At 38.1% G+C, this 6,791-nt stretch overlaps 1 long non-coding RNA gene across 1 annotated transcript; it reads right to left on the bottom strand.

Moving 5' to 3' along the window:
• Positions 1–737: 737 nt before the first annotated feature.
• On the bottom strand, positions 738–2,886 carry LOC119150341. Its single transcript, XR_005105028.1, has 3 exons — positions 2,748–2,886; positions 1,967–2,126; positions 738–1,057 (listed from the first exon to the last, which is right to left on the bottom strand). It is a non-coding gene; the product is annotated as an uncharacterized LOC119150341 (long non-coding RNA).
• Positions 2,887–6,791: the final 3,905 nt, after the last annotated feature.

Here is a 6,791-nt window from a genome sequence, read left to right as displayed (position 1 = left end):
ACCCACCAATGGAAATCCAATAGCATTATTAAGACCCTAAGAGTCTCCACTGTGTCTATTTTTCTCCTTTCTTTTTGTGGTCAAGACTTCTTTTGCAAGAAGTTCTTTCCTTTTGGAGGGCTGGTTTCCTGGGAAGGAGTTTTGTTGCGTATAGATAAAGCGTGAGGGCTCCCTCTATCATCCGGATAGAGAGACAGACACATCCACATCCAGATCTTCCCCATCTGAACATCGGCTGGGATGAAATCACCATGTGGAAGTTCCACTCTTTTCACTGACAGAGTTTACCCAGCCAGCTTTGACTGGCAGCTAAGATTAGGTGAGACACACATTATCCTTAACGTCTAGACTACTCGATATCCAGTGCCTGTACAGAGGGTAACAACACCTACAAGTTCATAGGTACACTGAAGTTGTAATTTTTATGATGCTTTGCTAACAAGAAAACACACAGAGTGTTTCCTAACAGTGGTCAGAGTCCATATTCACATCTGGAAAATTGCTGTAAAAACCTATTCACACAATCAAGAACCAAGACTAAAGTAGATTAATTTGTCTCAGTAACTTTGTACCTCTCCAGGAAGAAATGACAACTCAAAAATCAAAGAAGGAATACAGTTTCCCCAAGTTATTATTAAAATTATTGTGGATAACATTTATTCTTCTGCCAGCTTTCTTCTCTCCTGTGAAGGAGAGCTCTCTAGCTAACAGAAATATTTCAAAAACCGTTTCATTTATTTTCAGTTTAGATAAGCGTGCTGAATTTCAAATAATCTTTACAACAATTTATCCAACCTTTTGAAGGCTGGATTTAGATCTCACACTGATTTGACCTTGTGCCACATCTACTGAATTCAGTACCACTACTTCTGACTTAGGTTGGAATAAGTGAGGTTCAGACCTCTGAGATCAACAAATGGGAGTAGATTCAATAAAAGAATGGCTTGTCTTTCAAGATTCTCAAGACTTCTGAGTCCAGCTGGAAATTTCTCAACAGCAACATCTCTCAAGGTATCTTGGCACTTCCAGTGTTGGCCAGGTCCCAAAAATTCAAAGGCTATAAAAATGAGAAATGGAAAAATGCATTGAAACATTTCAGAACCTCCATAAAGTCTGTATTACATCTGGAAATTGGGCCATTTTTGCAACACCTACAGATAAGGCAGAGTAAACAGAGCTGTTTAAATTCCCAACTGATTCTCTGTCCCTATTTCTATTCTCATGCTCAAATTTCCCTTCAGTCTAATGCTGAGTGCAAAATGATGTTTCAAGACACACAGTGATTCAATGACCAGAGTTTAGCTCTTTGCTTTCAAAAGTGCTTTTATGCAATGGAGAAATGAGTGGTACTAAAATAAATTCATGTTATATTCTTTAAATCTGTCCACTCACGTTATGTTGAAGACTTGACCAGTCCTTCACATAATGTCTAAGAGATGACAACATTAAGTTCCCACTGTGCATCACAGAACTCTGAAGAAGCTCAGTTGTATATTTCCCAGCAGATTCACAGTTAGATTCTTGTTGAGTATTTATGTGAAAGATAAAACATCAGCTCTTGATAATCAACCAGATTTTTGCATGCAATTTTTTCCAGACAATTATCTCTGGTAAACAGATGAAGTTTACCTTCCCCCCCCCCCCCCTTGCCATTTTCAATGTAAAAGCAGCTTATTATAACTGCAGAAGCAAAAGGGAAAAAAACTGTTTTCACCATGTTTGTATGAAACTCATGATCAATTAATTCAATTTTCACTGGCTTTCCTTGCATACTTTCCATTCTTTGTCACTGACCTACGAAATCTGTCCCAGACTCTAATGGTTCAGAAACATGTTTGTTGGAGAAAGCACTATCTTACCAGTGGAAACAGCTTGAATAAATACCTATTCTACATACAGGTATATATTACATACATATCCTACATTTTATATAGTTGAATTTTATATAGTTGAAAACAATAATTACAGAATTTGTTCCGCTGCCTTAAATTGCAGGTCTAAAGCTTCTTCCAAGCCAAGGTAATGTTTTGCCTGCCCTTTCATTTCCTGATGGACATTTTCCCCTCCTTCTTTTGATTTGTCACTGGAGATCATCTGATCACATGGCCAGTCAGTTCAAGCTTTGGCTGAAAAACAACAACAACAACAACAACAAAATAAACAACAATACTAAACCAAATAATATTAAAAAATAATGATAATGAGTAATAATTCTTAAAAATAATTAGTATTAATAATAATTAGTAATAATAATAAATAGTAATAAAAGTAACAATAATGTATGTAACTATTTGAACCAGATCAGCCATAAAATGCAACACAAATTGTGATAACAAATGTTATTTTAAACATTCTTTCAGCTTCAATTAACTACAAAGCTACTTGTGACTAACTTAATCTTGGTATCACTAGAAAAATGAAGAAGAAACATTGTTTCTTATGCTGCTTTTTTAAAGAAATTATTTAATAGAGTGAAAAATATCATTCTCCCAGCTTTCTGTCTAAATCTAAAAGGAACAAAACAGAAAGAGATGCACTTTCACCCTGCCCTAGGGACCTATCATCCCTCATTTTCACCCCCAAAATTCAGATTCTTAATCTTGTCTCTGGGTATAGAGTTACAAGCTTTTCTCCAAAACCTGTCTTACAGGACAGTAAGAGAACTAATGTTACATAGGAAAAAGAAATTCAATATTTAATCACATACAGAAAAAGATATAAGAAAAATCACCATATCTCACACACACCAGCACCATTATACCACTTGACTCCCTAGTGATAACTCTCTTGTCAGCACAAGTATCATGTCTTCTACTGCATGGAAAGGCGACTTTTAAAGCCTTTTTGCCAAAAACACTCTTCCCTGAGCTTTGCAGCAGCTAAGGATTGCAAGCCTTAGCCTCAGAAAGAAAAGTTAAAAGATAACTAAAGGTTGTTAGCCAAAGGCTACAGAAAACAGAGTGGATTGGATTTCAACTCACAGAGCAGTTGTTTGTCTGTTGTCGGGTTGCAGAGCTGGGTGTTTTTTTAGCTTACCTAAAACAGAGGTGATAAGATCAGCTCACACAGAGTTAAAAGAAAATTAGAAAAGTTTCTACCCTTCCAATTCTAGGAACTTCAGTCTTTTGCCCTCTTATCCAAGAGGGTAGTCAAAATTCCCAGTTACTTTGAGGACAGCAAAATAACCACATTCAAGTGCAAAAATTAAGTTGGCATAAAATTGTCATAAGTATTCTGTATAAAAGCTCTTTGCCTGTTGTCCTGTTGTAATTGAGGAAAATATTTAAATTTTTGACTTATCAAAACAGCTACTTGATTTGGTTGAATGAGCAAGTGGAATTTTGCCTATATGTGTTAAAAAATTCGTTCCACTGCCCCAATCCTTTTTCTGCTTTCCAGCCGAATAAAATAACAGAAAGAGACCAACTATTCCAATTGGCACGTTCTGAGTACTGACAGTTTCTCATGAGAGGAGACATCCAAAGCACTGGACTAACTCTCATGTTCCAAGTATAATTTTGAACTGTTTACCTAAATGCAAATATCTCCAGATTGAAATGTGACCTTTATTTTATCTCCTGGATTTTCAAAATGTGGAAATTATTTTGCTTCTGAAGCTAGCTTGTGGTGACACCTTAGTGAAGCCACCCACTTCTCTACCTCAGATTTTGCATTAACTTCTCCATTTTCCCATTATGAAATATAATTATGAGGTCTACCTCTACAGCTATTCATTCTTGCAGGGTTCTTAATCTCCATCCTTCAGGTCTTTCCAGCGTACTGTCACTTCTTGTGCTTTAAGTGAATTATGCCAACTTCTCACTCCCTGTGACAAACTCAAGTTCTCAGCATCTTTGCACAGCTCAAATCCTGTCTATATTTTGTCTTGCTTTTCATGCCATAAGCCTCAAGTCACACACCAGCAATTATCTCACAATATGGCTTCTTTGCCATGTAACTCTGACTTTCTTTTAAGCCTTGTAAAGCTGTCAAACCCTCTGGGAAGCAGATACAGCCTATAGCAATCCGGTGTGAGGACAGGAGGAGGGGAGATGGGATCATTGAAGAACAGTTTCTTTCAGGCCTGCAGAGCAATTAGCATTCAACAGCTTTGAAGGCAACGCATTAACAAGAAATGTTATTAAACTGCAAAGAAGAAAGGGCTAATGACTGCAACAAACCCTCAGCTTCTTCCTTCCCCCAGGTCAAACTCAGGCATCTCTTTTCTTTCATTAATATTTCCCTTGCTCCCCTTGACAGCCTCCCCTTCTTCCAAAACAGTTTGCATCCTAGTCCCAGTGCTGATGGTCCAGATCTAGTGAATATCCATTACAGAACTTTTAGTCCTTCACTCATCTTGCCTTTCTGGAGATGTGATCTCATGAAGGTTTGGGTACTTCTCCCTGTACAACTGAGAGAAGCCAAGTCTGCTATGTATATTAGCATGGCTTTACGAGGACCAGGCAAAGGGAGACCCAAACTATCCATAGGTCATTAGTGCTTCTGCAGCCAGGAGACAGAAAATGTAGTTAAACCAGGGGGTAAGGAGGGAGTAAGGTAAAGCTGCATGGTTTTGAGGGCAAGAGGGGTATTTTACCACCTTATCTCAAGTTTTGAGCCCATTAGAGGGAGGGCAGGCACAAGCCTTGTGTCATTCTCCTTTTAAAGCAAAAACAACATCGCTACATCTACGAAACTTCATAGTTCAACCACAGGGAAAGGTTTCACATTTATCTTATTTCTTCAACTAAGCAATACTTACTAAAGCCCTCTGATTTCAAAATTTCAATGAGATGAACTGCTTGGCTGCTTCAGTAGACTAAACTGACAATGGATGGATGAATGAAAAGTCTCATGCCAATTATGGATTTGAACATAAACAAGCATGTTTGCACACAGAACAATCATGTTAAAACATAGTTTTTCACTTAAGCCGTGATTGACAGGAGACGCCAGTCACTGCATGTCACAATGGGAAATGTCACACTCCAACCCAGAACAATATTTCCCAATACCCTGTGGCAGTAAAACTGCAGTTTAAAGGGCAACAGATCCCAGGCTGCTTTTCTAACCATGAAAAGAGGGTGGTGATGTCCCTGTCTGACTCTAATTGATTGCTTCAGCTTTGTAAAAGTGTCTCAATATTTTATGTGTCTTATCTAAAACCCTAGCTCAAGGATCTGTTCTTTTTACCTCCCACAGTCACAGAAAAGTCTCCTTTTATAGGCTCCTAATTTTAAAAGATTTTTTAAAAATAATAATAAAAAATTCATGGTTTTAAGAAATGTCAGGATGTTGATAGTGCTCAGCTCTTGAGCACTTCCAGCTGGCAATACTGACACTACCCTCCCCCTTTTCAGTTCAATCTATCAGCATTAGCTCTAAGCAGTCCATTTGTTTGCAGCTTTGTGACTTTGTTATGGTTAGGGGTAGGGCAGTGATCCCTAGGTGTCCTGTTCCTTTCCTCCTACATTGTCATCACCAGCCACCTAGAGAAAGAACTAATGATAAGCAACAGCTTTGGGCAAAAGCCAAATAGGTAGTTGCCTTGTCCTGTAAACAATAAGACTTTGCTGTAACCTTTGAGTAGGTGTTGTCTTGTCTAAATGTTGACCTAGAAGAATTTTGGGAGGGAATCACAGGAGGTCCTGCCCTTCTATTAACCCATCCTTTGCAAACACAGTACTATAAAGTAGCAGTGGCCTGGCTTCAAGGGACAAGGAATAAGAAAGGACACTCCTCCTTGCCACTCCTTACCTCCCTAGCAAAATTTCCAATCTATTGATTTCATACTTCCCCATCACCTTATTTTGCCTACAGAGCTGACAAGCCTTGAGTCAACTCTTCTTTTGAAATACATTTATATAGTATCTTAATCTATGGAAGAGTAAAAAAATATTGTAATAAAAATTAACAAGCAAAACTGAATAGATCATCAGTTGGTGGTCCCAGTGAGAGCAGCACATTGAGCTTCTGTTAGAAAAGAAAAATAGTATGTCAGAATTATCCCAGCTGATGGCAGGTTTCTACAAAACAATTCCCACTGCTGGCACTGAAACTCTGGTGGATTTTAGGGCACATTCCTGACCAGAAGCACAATATTCTTCAACACCCAGTACAAAACTAAACAGTCATACATGCTGGACTTTTGTTTTGCCATTGGCTGATACAGCTAACTATTTATTTATTTCAATATTAACCTACCAATAAAATAAAAAAAAAAAAAAAAAAGGAAATAAAATATTATCCTAGTACATATTCTATGAAGTTTGACAAATCAGCTTGCCATTTTAAAAAATAAAAAATTCTGTGGCAAAATGTTTCTTGGTAATAAGTCCATACAAAACCCTATAAAAATACAAGCTGTTCCTGACAAAACCTTGAAGCAAAATTAACACTTCAGTACAGTTTTAGGAACTGCAACCTCTAGGCAGTAGCTGGGTTGATGACCAAAAATAACTGTTATGCGCATTTGGTATTAACTGAAAGAGGAAGGCTTCTGGCACTATACTTGCAGTCTGAATGGAAAGTAAGGTGACACACAAAGGTCAGCTCTTCTGAAGACATGAATCACAGAATCCAGAACAGTTGAGGCTGGAAGCAACCTCCGGAAGTCATCTGGCCCAACTCCCCTGCTCAAGCAAGGACACCTACATCCAGTTGCCTAGGACCATGTCTAGGCAGGATTTTAATATTTCTATGGATGGAGACTCCACAACATCCCTGGGCATCTTTTTCCAATGCTCAGTCACCCTTACAGTAAAAAAGTGTTTCCTGATGTTCAGATGGAA

The sequence above is a fragment of the Falco rusticolus genome, chromosome 6 (assembly GCF_015220075.1).
Source record: "Falco rusticolus isolate bFalRus1 chromosome 6, bFalRus1.pri, whole genome shotgun sequence".
NCBI lineage: Eukaryota > Metazoa > Chordata > Aves > Falconiformes > Falconidae > Falco > Falco rusticolus.
The sequence above is the reverse complement of the archived record's forward strand: the minus strand, read 5'-3'. Positions and strand labels throughout refer to the sequence as shown.